Genomic DNA, 16,536 nt, shown 5'->3' with positions numbered 1-16,536 from the left:
ACAGTCTTTGACATCAGATAAATTATCTCTGTTGTGAAAATTATATAATGCTGAACAAGTTCATTTCTTGAGTCTTAGTTGCTTCAAATATCAATATGAATAACACTAGACTCTTGGGTAATTACATGCATTAAATGAGATAACATATATAAATTGCTAAACATAGAATCTGGCAAATAGTAAGCTCTCAATATGCAGCAACTACCATCAATTTCAGTATCATGCCAAAAGTTATAGTATTCTTAGATCAGCTGAGTAAAATCATTCAGCTGGGTACGAATACAAAATAAATTGAAAGATTGCTAATTCAGGCTAGTTCACCTGAGATAGTCAGTCTTTGCTTGAGTTATCTAAATATAGCATCTATATGTCACTTTATAGTCATAACTAATTTAATACTGTTTCAAAGATCCTTACTCAGCCTCACTCCTGAACTCATAGGCCAGAGACCACTTACAAGGTTATCATGAGAAACTACCTATGGATTTCAGCCTGAATTTGAGAATTGGCCTTCCATCTCTACAAAAGGAATGAAGAAAGACTTTTTTTCCTTTGCCTACCTACAGAGAAAATATTGTAGTACCCTAAAGAGCCAAAAGAGAAAAAATTGTCCTTTTGTTCCTTTATTATTAGCAACCCAAATTTCAGATTTAAAGAAAGAATAGTTGGGGGGACAAAAAAACTCTAGCTAAAATGACTTTAGGGGATACTGAGTAAAAAGTATATTTTACATGAAATATTTAATCATATGATACATAAATCATCACACTAAAACCTGAATTGTAAGTTGACTCAGAGGAAGTTACAAAGGTTAAAGCTTAGACAAGTAATAAATGAGGAAAGCATTCTCATTACCTTGAGGGCAGGTGTTGTATCAGGACAGAGGTTTTCTACAGAACTGATTTATTACTGCTTTCAAGCAAAAACGTACTAAAAATCTTGTTCATAAGGTTCTCCGCTGTTCATTCATGCTGTTTATATTTTCATTAATGCTGTGTATGTATATTTGACTGCTGGCCACAGATTTGCCATCAAAAAGTAAAATACAATTTTTCTGTTCAGTAATAGAGAATTATGGGAATTTTACACATAGATGTGCCCAATTGTAACTGTGCTAGAGAATGTTACTCAAGACCTACATTTCAGATTCAATAAGATTGAGACGGGCAGCTGTGTTTTGTGTCAAAATGAATGGAACCACCATCTATCCTTGTCATCCAACCTCAAAATTTGAAAATTATCTTTGACTGACTTGCCACCCAAACCTCATTTAGTTACTTGTCCAGTCTTGTCAATTTTACCTCCAATACATCTCTCATATCGATCTCCTCTTTTCCAGTATCTCTGCAAAAATAAGAGTGCAAATAATGTGACCTTTTACCTGTTGTTGGTGTGATCTCCCAACTAGTTTTCCTAACACCCAGTGTCCTCTTCTCCTGTCCATTCTTCTCACAAACACAAGATTACTCTGCCTAAAATAGCTCACTGATCACACCACTTAATTGATCCAAAGTCTTCAGGGGTTCCCTGTGAGGGAAAATAGCTTAGATCCACCATATTTTAAACACGGAAGAATTAAAAATATATAAATCTCACATCATTTAACTCAGACAACAATTTTTGTTGGGAAACTACAAATGCTATAATATTTATTAATACTTAAGTTTGTAAGCTGGATGTAGAGGGAGGTGATAATTAACTTACTCTGACATCACTTATCTAGAGCCAATTAACTCAACCTGCATCAAAGGACTTTGGAAGTTCTCTTGATATTGGGAACATAGGTAAAGGCAGAGTCATGAAAAAATGTTTAAAAATAAAATGAATGGATTTAAACAGATTAATATCAAATTAAAAAGAAAAACTTTGATTTGTCAACATAGCTCTTAATGCCACCTCTCAAGTCCAAACTACCTCCTAAATGCTCTCCTCTTATTCTTTTCAGCCAGCATATGCCACTGTGAAATTTCCTCTCCCAGATGTAAATTTTGAGAGAAACACAGAATCTCAAACTATCCCACTACATAGAAAAGAAAGTAGGTTGGTCCCTTATACGCTAATTTTTGACATGTAGGTTTTGCCCGCATGTTTTTTCCTCTATCTACTCTTCATTGAAATTTCTACTGCCATTAGGTTGGTTATTTGAAATGTTTTCACACAGAATTAAAAGAAAATAGGAGAAAATGGAGGGAATAGAAGAACAAGGGACTGCTGTATCCGCATCAGTGGGCTAATGCTTAGGGAAGGAAATTACTCAAGTAATTTGGATAAACTGGAAATGCAGCAGTAGATTTGACAATGTAGCTAGTGGAATATATAGCCAGAAACCTCTTTTGGACTATTCTGGTGGAACTGTCAGCAAAGATGCCTTTTCCTCTTCTGGAATTATAAGTTATAAAGACATGTAACTTCAAGCAGCACAGCTATCTTCCCTGGGGACATGAAGCTAGCCAGCTCTCTTAAATTGGAGAGGATGAAGCCAAGCAGAGAAACTGAGGCAAGAGATGGAGAGAAAACCCCCAAAACATTATTTTAGCTCTTCTAATTAGCTATACCACATGTGGATAGTTGACTCCATTGACTTTTCAGCGTAATGAACAAAAAATTCTTTCACCTTTCTTTTTTTAACTTAATCTAGTTTGAATTCTTTTTCTGGCTCTTGTAGTTGAAAAAATTCTGATTAACAATGAAATAAAAAGATACTTTGGGCATTTATTGTAGCAGGTTTATGTATGTATTAGGTAAACCAAGGAGACATAATGAGCTATTTTGAATTCGTTTTTCATTGCTGGATTAAGTTACATTAATAGTGACACTATTCTGAGAGTGGGTCTTGTGGATTAAGGTTTCAGTAAGGTTACAAAGAAGACGTGGTCTAGTTGTTAAAGCATAAAACTTTTATTTAGCAAGAGTTGGGACTGAGTCCTGAGCCTCATTTATTTGTGACATGGTGTTATGCAATTTATTGAATTCTCTATGCATTATTTTCTTCATATGTAAATAGGTATTCTAACAACAGCATCTACTGTGTTGTATTTTGTGAGAATTAAATGAGACAATAAATGAAAATGTTCCTGGAACCAATATACAATGAGTATTAACTGCTACTAATATTGTCATGATCTTCAATTTAACTTAAATGTTTTACTGATAATCATCATGGGCAAATAAACCAGTAATAACTACAATAACAAGAGTCATATTGTAGAGAGTGAGCAACTTTTCAACACTGATTTACAAACTGGATAGTTACAAATGTTAAAGAATAATATTTTAAAGGGAAAAATCATGACATGCAAATATGAAATAAATACATATCAAATTTATCACATTAATTAATAAAGAAACCAGTAAGATGTAAAAAAAATAAAATGATTTAAAGGAGAATTCAAAGAACAGACACATACGCAACAAAGAAAGCTGAAAAGGGTTTGTTAAATGGTGCAATATCTTCAATGCACATAAGGCAATAAAAAGTTACATCTCCACCAGACAAAACTCAACTGCATTTCTACGGATAAGAATCATTTGCATTACTATCAGTTTCCACAATTTATAAAGGTGTAAAATATCTCAACGACAATTAAAGACACGGATCCATATACAATCAGATAACCCCAGAAAGATCCACTAGACAATGGCCAACATTTTATAGAAAAGATACTCAATGATCTTTTTGCCCATTTCAAAGTCTGTCACAATTTCTTTCTAACAAAATGTTTAAAGAAATTTCACCCTATCAGTACCGGAGGAGTTACTGATATGATGGCCCTTACCATCTTTGAACTTTATACCTCCTATTTTATCATGAAGTTCTGCCTTCTTTTGAAACTTTAAGAAAAGCAATGTTGATTCTGTTCTCCACAATAGCCTCTGAAAATGCAACTGTTTCCCTATGTCCATAATGGATATTTACCTTTCTGAGGACCACTAGTCTTGGTAGTACCCATAGCACTCATAATTCCTCAATTCTTGTTTTTGCTTAGAGCATTTCTTCACATTTCTATGCCTACAACAAAAAGTATAAATTATTTAGTACAACAAAGTCCCCTGAGACTGGCCCCAACCCATGTCTCCAACCTTATTTACCACTGCTCTTCTCCCCCCTTTATGTTCCAGCTCAACTTGTATAATCTCTGTTCACAGCACAAATCTTGGGCTGTCTGACTGTATTCTCCGTTCATGACATTCCTTCATTCAGAATGTCCCTTTCTTCACATCTGTATGCCTAAGAGATAGGTCTCAGGAATCTGATTGCCTAGTTTAAAAACCTGGTCTTGCTCCTGCCACTCGTTTTCGGATTAGTAATCTAACCTCTCTGAAACTCAGTTTACTTACTCATAAATGAGGACAATAATAGTCCTTCTTCATAGAGTTGTCCTTAGAACTAAATTAGATAAATCATATAAACCACTTGATAAAATCCATGGTACCTAATAAATTCATTAATTATTAGGTATCATCATCATCATCATCACTATTCTCATCATACTACAAGGCCTAGCACAATGCCACATTTACCAAAAATTTGGCCTTATCTCTTTAAATGGAAAAAAATAAAAAGCTTTTGTCTAAGAACCCCCATAGTTCTTAGATAGGGAGTGTTTCATCTTAAAAAAGGTATAAATCTACAGATCTTTCAATGGAGCACCCCACCCAATCCTGTCACCCTAGTAGAATGGTATTGGTATAACTATTAGGCCCTTCAATTAATATGTTTGCCTTTCCCTGGCTTTTCTACTTGTTCAAACCATGATGGCTATTATCTTGGACTTCCCTTTGGGCTCATATTCTCACACTAACCCTTCTCAAGTTTGTCATCCCCAGGTTTTTGCTTTTTGTTTTAATTCATATTATTCTTTGTGGCCTGATTATTATCAGCCCTATAATTATGACAAAAAAAGAAACTGAAAGAGAAGGCTTAATCCAAGGTCTGCAGTCCTCAACCAGATGCCTACCATTGCCACAGGTTCTTGAGAAATATATGCAAAGGAGTTTTTCCATTCAAGACCCCCAAACCTCAGGTAGTGTCCTGTGAAATAGAATGGATCACATGAAGTTAGAGTACTCCTTTTGGTTGAGATAGTGGCAGAAATTTACCATCATTAGGAAATATCATCCTTTTGTATTCTTTTGTTCATAAACTCCACATTAAAAAGCCCCATCCTGGGCCCTCACCTGATCACAGTCCTCTAAATGCCATCACCAGGATGGCAAAGAAAGAGGGAAGACCTACAACTGGCCAAGCTTAAAGGAAGCACAGCTAGGCACTTCCAGGGTGGAGTTAACCCTCTAACAAGCAGCAATCTGGGTGCATAGCAGCCACCTGTGAGAAGCAATAAGCAATCTGAACAGCCTGAGAATTTCCAAAATATTAATCTCAAGGTTCACGCCAGAGGAGAAGTCAAGATGGGAGTGTAGGCAGACTCTGAACGTCTCTCCTCCCACGGACACAGCCAATTTGCAACTACTCTTGGAAAAATTACCCTTGAGCGAAAACTGAAAACTGGATAAGAGGAACTCCTGCAACAAACGACAATCCTAATTGAGGTGGAAGATACAGAAATTCCCTTCTTGAGAGAAAAAACGCCACCTTCACAAGCTGCAGCGCTTCACAGCTGCCCGGGAGCAGCCCCAACGTACGCAGCCCTGGAGGAACGGGGCCCTGAGCAGGGGAGTTCTCCCGCTATAGGCGTTTTTTGGACCCAGCAAAACAGAGATGAGTGGCATAATATCTGACTTTGCCTCCTACTAAAACATTGGGGAGTACCCCCAGAAAAGCTGGTTCACAAATAAATTAAAAACGGCTCTTAAAGGACCCATGCACAAATTCACCCCTTTCAGAAAGCAACCTAAAATCACCAGAAAGAAAGGTGCACAGTGCTTTAGTGAAAAGAGACTCACCTGATAGGCTCTGAGTGCATCTCGGTGAGAGGTGAGACCTCTCCAGGGACTGGGACATTGGCGGCGGCCATTGTTGTGGCCTGGTGTGGGCATGCTGACACAGACACTGGCAGACGCCATTGGAATTCTTCCTGGGGCATGCTAGCCCAGGGTCTGCCCCACCCACTAAAGCACCAATTTAATCTAGCTCAGCCAGGGCAAGCAGCCCACCCTAGGGACGGGTCCTACCCAACAACAAGCCCTTGGGCAACTTGTGGGCCTGCTAAGTGAGCTGTCTGGATTCTCTGCAGCCTGGTGAGTGGGTCCACCTCTGTGGGGCAGGGCACATGCAAGGAGCAGGTGGAGAGTGTGGGGAGGTGGTGGAGTGTGTGGGGCTCCTGCCTTGGAGAGACTGGGTCCACTTCAGGAGGTTGGGGCATGCACATGGGGCAGGACTGTGTTGACTGTGTGTGTGGACCTGTGGGCACAGGGCTTGTCAGCTGCAGAAGACTTGTGCTTCTCAAAGACCCCCATAGGGGGTTTGCCACACCTGCCAAAGCCTGAAGAAATTGGGTGCTCCCGTGCCTGAGGCCAGCCTCATACAGCTGCAGTCCTCAGAGAGCTGACAAGAGACCTAAAGGCTAGAGGCTTACAGCAATTGTAAGCCCCTGAGCCTAACAACCTGCCACGCTAGGGGCCTACTCACTTAAAAGAAATACTGCAATAGGAATGTGCTATTAGAACTAGCAGCCAACGGTGCTGGGTCTCCCCACATGAGATAAAGAGACTGAAGGGCCCACAACAACTACAAGCAGCTGAGCATTACAACAGCTGGCCAGGGGCATAGCTCAGCCTCCCTGGGCACCTACAGGGAGAACCCATGCCACAGCAGAAGGACACATGTAGCCCGCATAGGGGTCACTCCTGAAACATTCAGAACTGAGGGAAGCACACTGCAAGGTCTCATAAGGCATCACTTATGTAAGGCCATCTCTCCAAGAGCAGGAGATGTAGCTGACCTACCTAGTACACAGACACAAGCACAGGGAAAGAGACAAAATGAGGAGGCAAAGGAATATGTTCCAAGTAAGGGAACAGGACAAAACCCCACAAAAGGAACTAAGTGAGACAGAAATGAGCAACCTACCCAACAGAGAGTTCAAACAAAGAGTGTTAAGGATGCTCACTGATCTGGGGAGAAGAATGGATGAACTCAGTGAGAACATCAACAAAGAAATGGAAGATATAAAAAAGAACCAATCAGAAATGAAGAATACAATACTGGAAATGAAAAATTCACTACAGGGACTCAAAAGCAGAATAGATGATACAGAAGAATGGATCTGCGAGCTGGACAAAAGACTAGAAGAAATCACCCAAGCTGAACAGGAAAAGACAAAAGAATTAAAAAGGGTGAGGACAGTCTAAGGGACCTCTGGAACAACATCAAGTGCACTAACATCTGTGTTATAGGTGTCCCAGAAGGAGAAGAGTGAGACAAAGGGCCAGAGAATCTATTTGAAGAAATAATAGATGAAGACATCCCTAACCTAAGGAAGGAAACAGACATCCAGGTACAGGAAGCACAGAGAGCACCAAACAAGATAAACCCAAAGAGGCCCACAACAAGACACATCATAATTAAAATGTCCAGAATTAAAGATGAAGAGAGAATCCTAAAAGCGGCAAGAGAAAGACAAGTTACATACAAAGGAAACCCCATAAGGCTATCAGCTGACTTCTCAGCAGAAACCTTACAGGCTAGAAGAGAGTGGCATGATATATTTAAAGTGTGAAAAGGAAAAAAACCTACACCCAAGAATACTCTACCTGGCAAGGTTATCATTTAAAATGGAAGGAGAGATAAAAAGTTCCCCAAACAAGCAAAAATTAAAGGAGTTTGTCACCAAGAAACCAGTACTACAAGAAATGTTAAAGGGACTTATTTAAGGGGAAAAGAGAAGACCATAAATAGGAAAAATTATCTATTTCCATGATAAGAGAGTAATGGATACAAATGCATAAAAAAAGGTCAGATACGATATCAAAAACATAAAATGTGGGAGGAGGGGAGTTAAAGAGTAGAGCTTTCAGATAGAGGTCAAACTAAAGAGACCATCAACTAAATATAGATCCCTACATGTGTAGGTTACTGTATATGGACCCCATGGTAATCACAAACCAGAAACCTATAATAAATACACAAACAGCTAAGAGAAAGGAACCCAAACATAGTACTAAAGAAAGCCATCAAACCACAAGGGAAGAGAGCAAGAGAAGGAGAAAGGAACAGAGAAGGACTACTAAAACACTGAGGAAAAAAAGTTAAAAAATGGCAGTAAGTACATACTAATCAATAGCTACTTTAAATATCAATGGATTAAATGCTCCAATTAAAAGGCATAGGGTGGCTGAGTAGATGAAAAAAACAGACCAATATATATGCTGCATACAAGAGAAACACTTCAGACCTAAAGACACTCACAAACTGAAAGTGAAGGGATGGAAAGAAATACTCCACACAAATGGCAATGAAAAGAAAGCTGGGGTAGCAATACTCATATCAGACAAAATAGACTTAAAAACAAAAACTGCAAAAAGAGACAAAGAATGGCATTACATAATGATCAAGGGAACAATCCAACAAGAGGATATAACACTTGTTATCTATGCACCCAATGTAGGAGCACCTAAATATATAAAGCAATTAGTAACAGACATAAAAAGAGACATAGACAGTAACACAATAATAGTAAGGGACTTTAACACTCCACTTACACCAACGGATAGATCATCCAAACAGAAGATCAATAAGGAAACATTGGCCTTAAATGACACACTAGAACAGATGGACCTAGTAGATATATACAGAACATTCCATCCAAAAACCAAAGAATACACGTTCTTTTCAAATGCACATGGGACATTCTCCAGGATTGATCACATATTACTCCCCAACCCAAGTCTCCATAAATTTAATAAGATTGAAATAATACCAAGCATCTTTTCTGACCACAATGGTATGAAACTAGAAATCAACTATAGCAAGAAAATCAGAAAAGCCACAAATATGTGGAAGTTAAACAAACTGCTACTGAACATTGATTGGGTCAATGAAGAAATCAAAAAATACCTAGAGAAAAATGAAAATGAAAATACGACATGCCAGAATCTATGCAGTACAGCAAAAGCGGTTCTAAGAGGGAAGTTTATAGCAATACAGGCCTATCTCAACAAACAAGAAAAATCTCAAATAAAAAATCTAACAATGCACCTAAAGGAACAGGAAAAAGAAGAACAAACAAAGCCCAAAATCAGTAGAAGAAGGGAAATAATAAAAACAAATGAAATAGAGACTAAAAAATAAATAGAAAAAAATAATAAAACCAAGAGCTAGTTCTTTGAAAAGATAAACAAAATTGACAAACCTTTAGCTAGACTCACCAAGAAATAAAGAGAGAAGGCACAAATAAGTAAAATCAGAAATGAAAGAGGAGAAATTACAATGGACACCTCAGAAATACAAAAGATTATGAGAGTACTATGAAAAGCTATATGACAACAAATTGGACAATCTGGAAGAAATGGATAAATTCTTAGAATCACACAACCTTCCACACTTGCACCAAGAAGAAAGAGAGAATGTGAATAGACCAATCACCAGTAAGTAGATCAAAACAGTAATCAAAAACCTCCCCAAAAATACAAATCCAAGACCGGACAGCTTCCCTGGTGAATTCTACCAAACATTCAAAGAAGACTTAATACCTATGCTTCTCAAACTCTTCCAAAAAATTGAGGAGGGGGGGAAGCTCCCTAACTCATTCTATGAAGCTGACATTACCCTGATACCAAAACCAGACAAGAACAACACAAAAAAAGAAACTTACAGGCCAATATCACTGATGAACATCCATGCAAAAATCCTCAACAAAATTCTAGCAAATTGCATACAACAATACATTAAAAAGATTATACACCATGATCAGGTGGGATTTATTCCAAGTATGCAGGGATGGTTCAACATTTGCAAATGAATCAATGTGATAGACAACATTATTAAAATGAAGAATAAAAATCACATGATCATCTCAATAGATGCTGAGAAAGCATTTGACAAGATACAACATCCATTTATGATAAAAACTCTGAATAAAATGGGTATAGAAGGAAAATACTTCAACATAATAAAGGCTATATATGACAAACCCACAGCTAATATCATCCTCAATGGTGAAAAACTGAAAGCTGTCCCTCTAAGAACAGGAACCAGACAAGGATGCCCAATCTCACCACTCCTATTTAACATAGTATTGGAAGTCCTAGCCAGAGCAATCAGGCAAGAAAATGAAATAAAAGGGATCCAAATTGGAAAGGAAGAAGTGAAACAGTCACTATTTGCTAACGACATGATTTTATATATAGAAAACCCTAAAGAATCCACCAAAAAACCTTTAGAAGTAATAAACAAGTATGGTAAAGTTGCAGAATACAAAATCAACATACAAAAATCAGTTGCATTTCTATACACTAACAATGAAGTAGCAGAAAGAGAAATTAAGAATACAATCCCATTTACAATTGCAACAAAAAGAATAAAATACCTAGGAATAAACTTAACCAAAGAGGTGAAAGATCTGTACACTGAAAACTACAAAACATTGCTGAAAGAAATTGAAGAAGACACAAAGAAATGGAAAGATATTCCGTGTACTTGGATTGGAAGAATTAACATAGTTAAGATGTCCATACTTCCTAAAGCAGTCTATAGATTCAATGCAATCCCTACCATGGTTCCAACAACATTTTTCATGGAAATAGAACAAAGAATCCTAAAATTTATATGGAACAACAAAAGACCCCGAATAGCTAAAGGAATCCTGAGAAAAAAGAACAAAGCGGGTGGTATCACACTCCCTGATTTCAAAATATACTACAAAGCTATAGTAACAAAAACAGCATGGTACTGGCAAAAAAACAGACACACAGATCAATGGAATAGAATCAAAATCCCAGAAATAAACCCACACGTCTATGGAGAGCTAATCTTCGACAAAGGAGCCAAGAACATACAATGGAGAAAGGAAAGTCTCTTCAATAAATGGTGTTGGGAAAACTGGATAGCAACATGCAAAAAAATGAAAGTAGACCCTTACCTTACACCATACACAAAAATTAACTCCAAATGGATTAAAGACTTGAATGTAAGACCTGAAACTATGAAACTTCTAGAAGAAAACATAGGCAGTACGCTCTTCTACATTGGTCTTAGCAACATATTTTCAAGCACCATGTCTGACCGGGCAAGAGAAACAATTGAAAAAATAAACAAAATAAACAAAAATAAAAAGCTTCTGCAAAGCAAAGGAAACCATCACAAAATGATAAGACAACCTAACAATTGGGAGAAGATATTTGCAAACCATACATCTAATAAGGGGTTAGTCTCCAAAATATATAAAGAACTCATGCATCTCAACAACAAAAAAACTAACAACCTAATTAAAAAATGGGCAAAAGACCTGAACAGATATTTTTCCAAAGAAGATATACAGATGGCCAACAGACACATGAAAAGATGTTCAACATCATTAACTATCAGGGAAGTACAAATCAAAACTACAATGAGATATCACCTCACGCCCGTCAGAACGTCTATAATTAACAAGACAGGAAACAACAAGTGTTGGAGAAGATGTGGAGAGAAGGGAACTCTCATACACTGCTGGTGGGAGTGCAAATTGGTGCAGCCACTATGGAAAACAGTATGGAGATGCCTCAAAAAATCAAGGATAGAACTACCATATGATCCAGCTATTCCACTGGGTATTTATCCAAAGAACTTGAAAACACCAATGCGTAAAGATACATGCACCCCTCTGTTCATTGCATTGTTATTCACAATAGCCAAGACATGGAAGCAATCTAAGTGCCCATCAAGGGAAGAATAGGTAAAGAAGATGTGGTATATATACACAATGCAATATTACTCAGCCATAAGAAACGATGAAATCCAGCCATGTGACAACATGGATGGACACTGAGGGTATTATGCAAAGTGAAATAAGTCAGAGGGAGAAGGTCAGATACCATATGATCTCACTCATTAAGTAGTAGATAACAACAACAAACAAACACATAGAGACAGAGATTGGATTACTGGTTACCAGAGGGGAAGGGGGGAGGGAAGCGGGTGAAAGGGATGTTTAGGCACATGTGTGTGGTGATGGATTGTAATAAGTATTTGGGTCGTGAATATGAGAACAGGATGTAATCCATGCAGAAATAGAAGTATAATGATGTACACCTGAAATTTATACAATGTTATAAACCATGTTACTGCAATAAACAACAACAAAAAAATATTGGGGACAAAAAAAGAAATAATTATATAAAAATATCAATTTTATATAAAATTATACAAAATTTATATAAAATATATATCAATAAAAAAAGTGGAATAAATTCTTCCCTTTGAAAAAAAACAAGCAAACAAACAAAAAATGTAACTCATGGATACAGAGAACAGATTGGAGGATACCAGAGTGAGCAGTAGGGAGGTGAGCAAAATGGGTGAAGGTGGTTAAAAGGTTTAAACGTCTAGTTACAAAATAAATAATTCCTGGGGATGTAATATACAGCATGGTGACTATAGTTAATGATACCATATTGTATATTTGAAAGTTGCTAATAGAGTAGATCTTAAATGTTCTCATCACAAGAAAAAAAAATTGCAACTGTGTATGGTGACAGATGTTAATTAGACTTATTGTGATCATTTCACAATATATACAAATATAGAATCATTATTGTACTCCTGAATCTAACATAATGTTATATGTCAATGAATCTCAATAAATAAATAAATTAAATAAAGGTTCACGCCAGGAAGGCTTAATAGCTTCTACTCTTTGGAATCAATCCTTAATTCATTTGACAAAAATGTATTAAAAGCAGATTTACCATGCTAACAATTGGAGATAAAATAATGAACAAAGCAGACATGATAAAATATGCCTTCTCAGGGCATATAATTCAGGAAGGAAGTCAGACGATGAAACTAGATTGTACTCCCACAAGATGAATAGGGTTTTGATAGATGTATAGCGTGGTAAGGGTTAAGGAAGGGAGGGCGGAGTTAAATAGCAGAGGCAACAAACCAAGCCAAGGAGGCTCAAGAAAGGCATTCTGTAGGAAATATCCTCTGAGCTGAAAATAAAAGAGTGAGTATAAACAAACCCAGTAAACCTCGAAGGAAGAGGAGAGCACGCCCTGGAGCGGGGATAATATGGTCAAAGGTGCGTAGAACACTACAAATTCCACCTGTCACAAACGGCCCTTTAGACCCGTATTTTATAATTTTACCATATCTATGAAGCATTTGTTATGAGAAACAGAATAGGGCTCAACATTTTTGTCTAGGGTACAATGAAATTTGGAGTTAATTGATATAATGATATGATCCATGTTATAGTCTTTCAGGCCAAAAGCTAAACCGCTCATCAGTATTTCAAAGATAAATAAAGAACAAATGTTTAGTACTGGGGGAGTAGATTCATATGTGTGTGAAGAGGACTGTTTGATAAACTATTGATATTCTCCCCTCTGAGTGTGAGCTATGGCTCTCTATGACTATAAACTAAATATTTTGACCCAATAGGTCAGAAAGGCTGGGGAATGTTGCCCGGTCAGGAACAGTGGTGACCACCATTTTTCTGACCTGATATATCCATGATGAGATCTCCACTAGAGTAAGCTCCTTGGCTTCTGTTCAACCAACCCACACACATACACACAGGCACATATACATTTCTTCTCATGATAGAAGAAATTGCTTAGGTGATGGTGAGTTGGGAGAAGTAACTGAGCATGTTCAGCCCTGTTAATTCCTCTCTCCTAAAGGACAGTACATTCTGGTCTTCTCTGGACCATGTGACAACTGTCCCGCCCCTATGAAGAATGACTATTTCCTAGCTGTTTCCATGATAAAGCCCGTGGAGCAGGAGGAAGGGGACATGGGCATACATTTTCCTTGGGAGCTCAAACGAGTTAAAGACAATTGTGCTAGAAGCCATTCAACATTTATTCTGTGGCCCCTTGTAAACCTTGCAAATGCTAGCACAAAATGAGTTATAAAAGGGAATTATCTAAGTAGCTTCAATTCCAAAATTTTAAAACAAAAAACCCTTGGAAAACTTCTGGAGCATCAGATGCTTTCCAAATTCAGAGCTTGTTCCTAGCCATCCTTAGCAAAATAAATTTCCATTCACTCATGCAAAAATATTTATTATAAATATTACTTTTTACTTTTCTTATTGAGTGCTTACTACGTGCCAACAGTGTTTTAGGCATTAGAGATCAAGCAATGAACAGATAAAAATCTGTATGTATATGTGTGAGTGTGGGTGTGGGTGAGTGTGTACATAGGGCACATTAGTGATGAGTGCTGAGGAGACGAAATGAAACAAGGAAGGAGGATATAAAGTGCCAGACTGAGGGCTGAAGGGAATGAAATTAGACAAGTTTGGACTAGATATGAGAGCCCTCCAAGCAGGCTAAAGTTTGGAACCATTTTCAATTGAAGTTCTTTAAATGTATTTTAAACATTTATTTATAGGAGAGTTTGAGTGCCATGTGGGAGAAGGGAAGAGAATGAAAGAATTTGCCTCACAATGTTTTTCAAAGACATTTGGTACTAGCCCAAAGCTTTCAGATCCCCCTCATCTAAACCAAAGCCCAATGGTAACTGGAGTCATCCTCCCCAGAAGGCAATTCACACAATATGCAAGTTCACTGTACAGAACTGCTCCTTAGAGGAGTTTTGGTAAATACAATTTTCTTCATCCTGTTACATTATCAGCCACGTCTTCGCACCCTATTAATGTTACACGGCCCTTTACGGATGGGGATTCCTGAGAGTGGCCTGACTGGCTGACTCACTCCTTCACCTGGCTCTGGGTAAAAGTGCTGAGTCATGTCTAGTTTCAACTCCAAATGAATCCAAGGAGTACCACAAACCTGGGTGTAGAAGTAGGATGCGGAGAATCTTGTACTACAAGAAAGAATGATGAATACAGGTCGAAAATTCACCAACTTCATAATCTGGCCAAGGGCTGTTGCTGTAAATATAGTTCCTAAAGCAATTATTGTTTTACATAGGATATCTCTAAATTGCACTAAATGGCCCTTTTCTCAGTACTTCTATTTCTTTCTACATGAAATTTTAGCAAGTGTTCATTTATACCCTATCTTTCACAGACATATGCCCCTGTTTATTTACTGTCAATGTATTTGATTGCTGCTGGGTAGAAAGAGTCATAATGATGGCTTCCGGCTTCCTTGTTTTATGTACATCTTCAATTAGAGCTGGCTGAAAGCTCCTCTCACATTCCTCCATTCATTTTTTCCAAGAAAAGCTCGGGAGATTTTAGCTTTCTTGCTGTCAAATTTACCGAAATGGCTATTTCTTTTTCTATGTCTGCCTTCCTGTTCACAGCAATTTCTTAGCCTCTTTTGTAAATTTGCCAAAATCTTAATTGCATTTGCAAAAGCAAGCAAATTAAATGCATAAAGGAGTATACCAAAAAGGAAGGTTTGAGGAAAAAGAAAAATAGAATAGAGAGAGGATCATTTAAGGCTCATTTTAGTTTTTTAAATTTCCAATTATTACCTTATAATAATATGGAGAAAGGACTTTAGTTATCTGCAGAAGAATTTTAAAAATTATATCACATTCTTAAAATTACTACTTTTAAAGTATCTATTTGATTTAAATCTCAACATCTGAGTGTTCATGCCAGAGCAATTAAGAAGGTAGTTTATTCAGTTGTGGAAAGTCTGCAACAAGTTCCTAAAATAATAAGAAATAATAAAATTAAAATGTTAAGTAAATTTTTCCTGGGTTTTTTTCCTTCTCTTTCATTCTTTCTTTTTGCATTTCACATCTGCTTCATAATAAATTTCATAATATTCTCTTTGATGTATAAAAAAGAGAACACTTATTAAGGAATAGACAGCTTCACAGTAACATTGAATATTGTGCTAAAAATCCACTAAAAATCGTCTTCTTTGTCTTAAAGCAATAGAACACTGTTGAATCAGTGTAGAGACAGGTCCTACACAACACATGACAGTAGATTAACTAGTTTATAACATAACACCCAATAAAAAGTAGCAGAGAAATAAAAAAAATCAAGCCTCTACTCTCCAAGCTGGCAAGATAAATTTGCATAAGAATAAGCATTCTTCAGAGCTACTTCAAGGGCTTAATATCTTAAGGAGAAATAATATAACTGGGCCATAAAGTTGCAGTCCATCTTTTGCCATCCCATGACCTAAAGGAATCTAACTCCAAGTATCCTTCCAAGAGCTCAAACTAAAAGCCTAATAACACCTTTAATAATGTTAAGTCATGCTATGTCAGTTCTCACAGTTTAGGCAAAATAAATCTGACTATCCTCAAGGTTATCCAATGATTAATCATTAGTCATCTCTTATTTTATAGTTGAAGGGTTGAACCCTTAAAGATCTCCATATTTGTAATAATTTTATTTTTAAATTATTCCTCTGATTGAAAGTTCTTAAACTGGTCAATCAACGAATCAGTTGGGATTCCAATGTACCTGTTAGGATTCTGTGTGTTGAAGTTTACCT

General features: G+C 37.1%; 1 long non-coding RNA gene across 1 annotated transcript in view; it reads right to left on the bottom strand.

Moving 5' to 3' along the window:
* Window positions 1–781: 781 nt before the first annotated feature.
* LOC131421835 (uncharacterized) overlaps window positions 782–16,536 on the bottom strand; it is a 261,141-nt gene continuing 245,386 nt past the window's right edge. The window contains exons 5-6 of the long non-coding RNA XR_009223957.1: window positions 3,917–4,009; window positions 782–1,344 (exon numbers count right to left, since the gene is read on the bottom strand). This is a non-coding gene — a long non-coding RNA (uncharacterized LOC131421835). The remainder of the gene's footprint in view (window positions 1,345–3,916; window positions 4,010–16,536) is intronic.

The sequence above is a fragment of the Diceros bicornis genome, chromosome 25 (genome assembly GCF_020826845.1).
Source record: "Diceros bicornis minor isolate mBicDic1 chromosome 25, mDicBic1.mat.cur, whole genome shotgun sequence".
Classification (NCBI taxonomy): Eukaryota; Metazoa; Chordata; class Mammalia; order Perissodactyla; family Rhinocerotidae; genus Diceros; species Diceros bicornis.
Note: the sequence above shows the minus strand (reverse complement) of the source record. Positions and strands in the feature narration are given on the sequence as shown.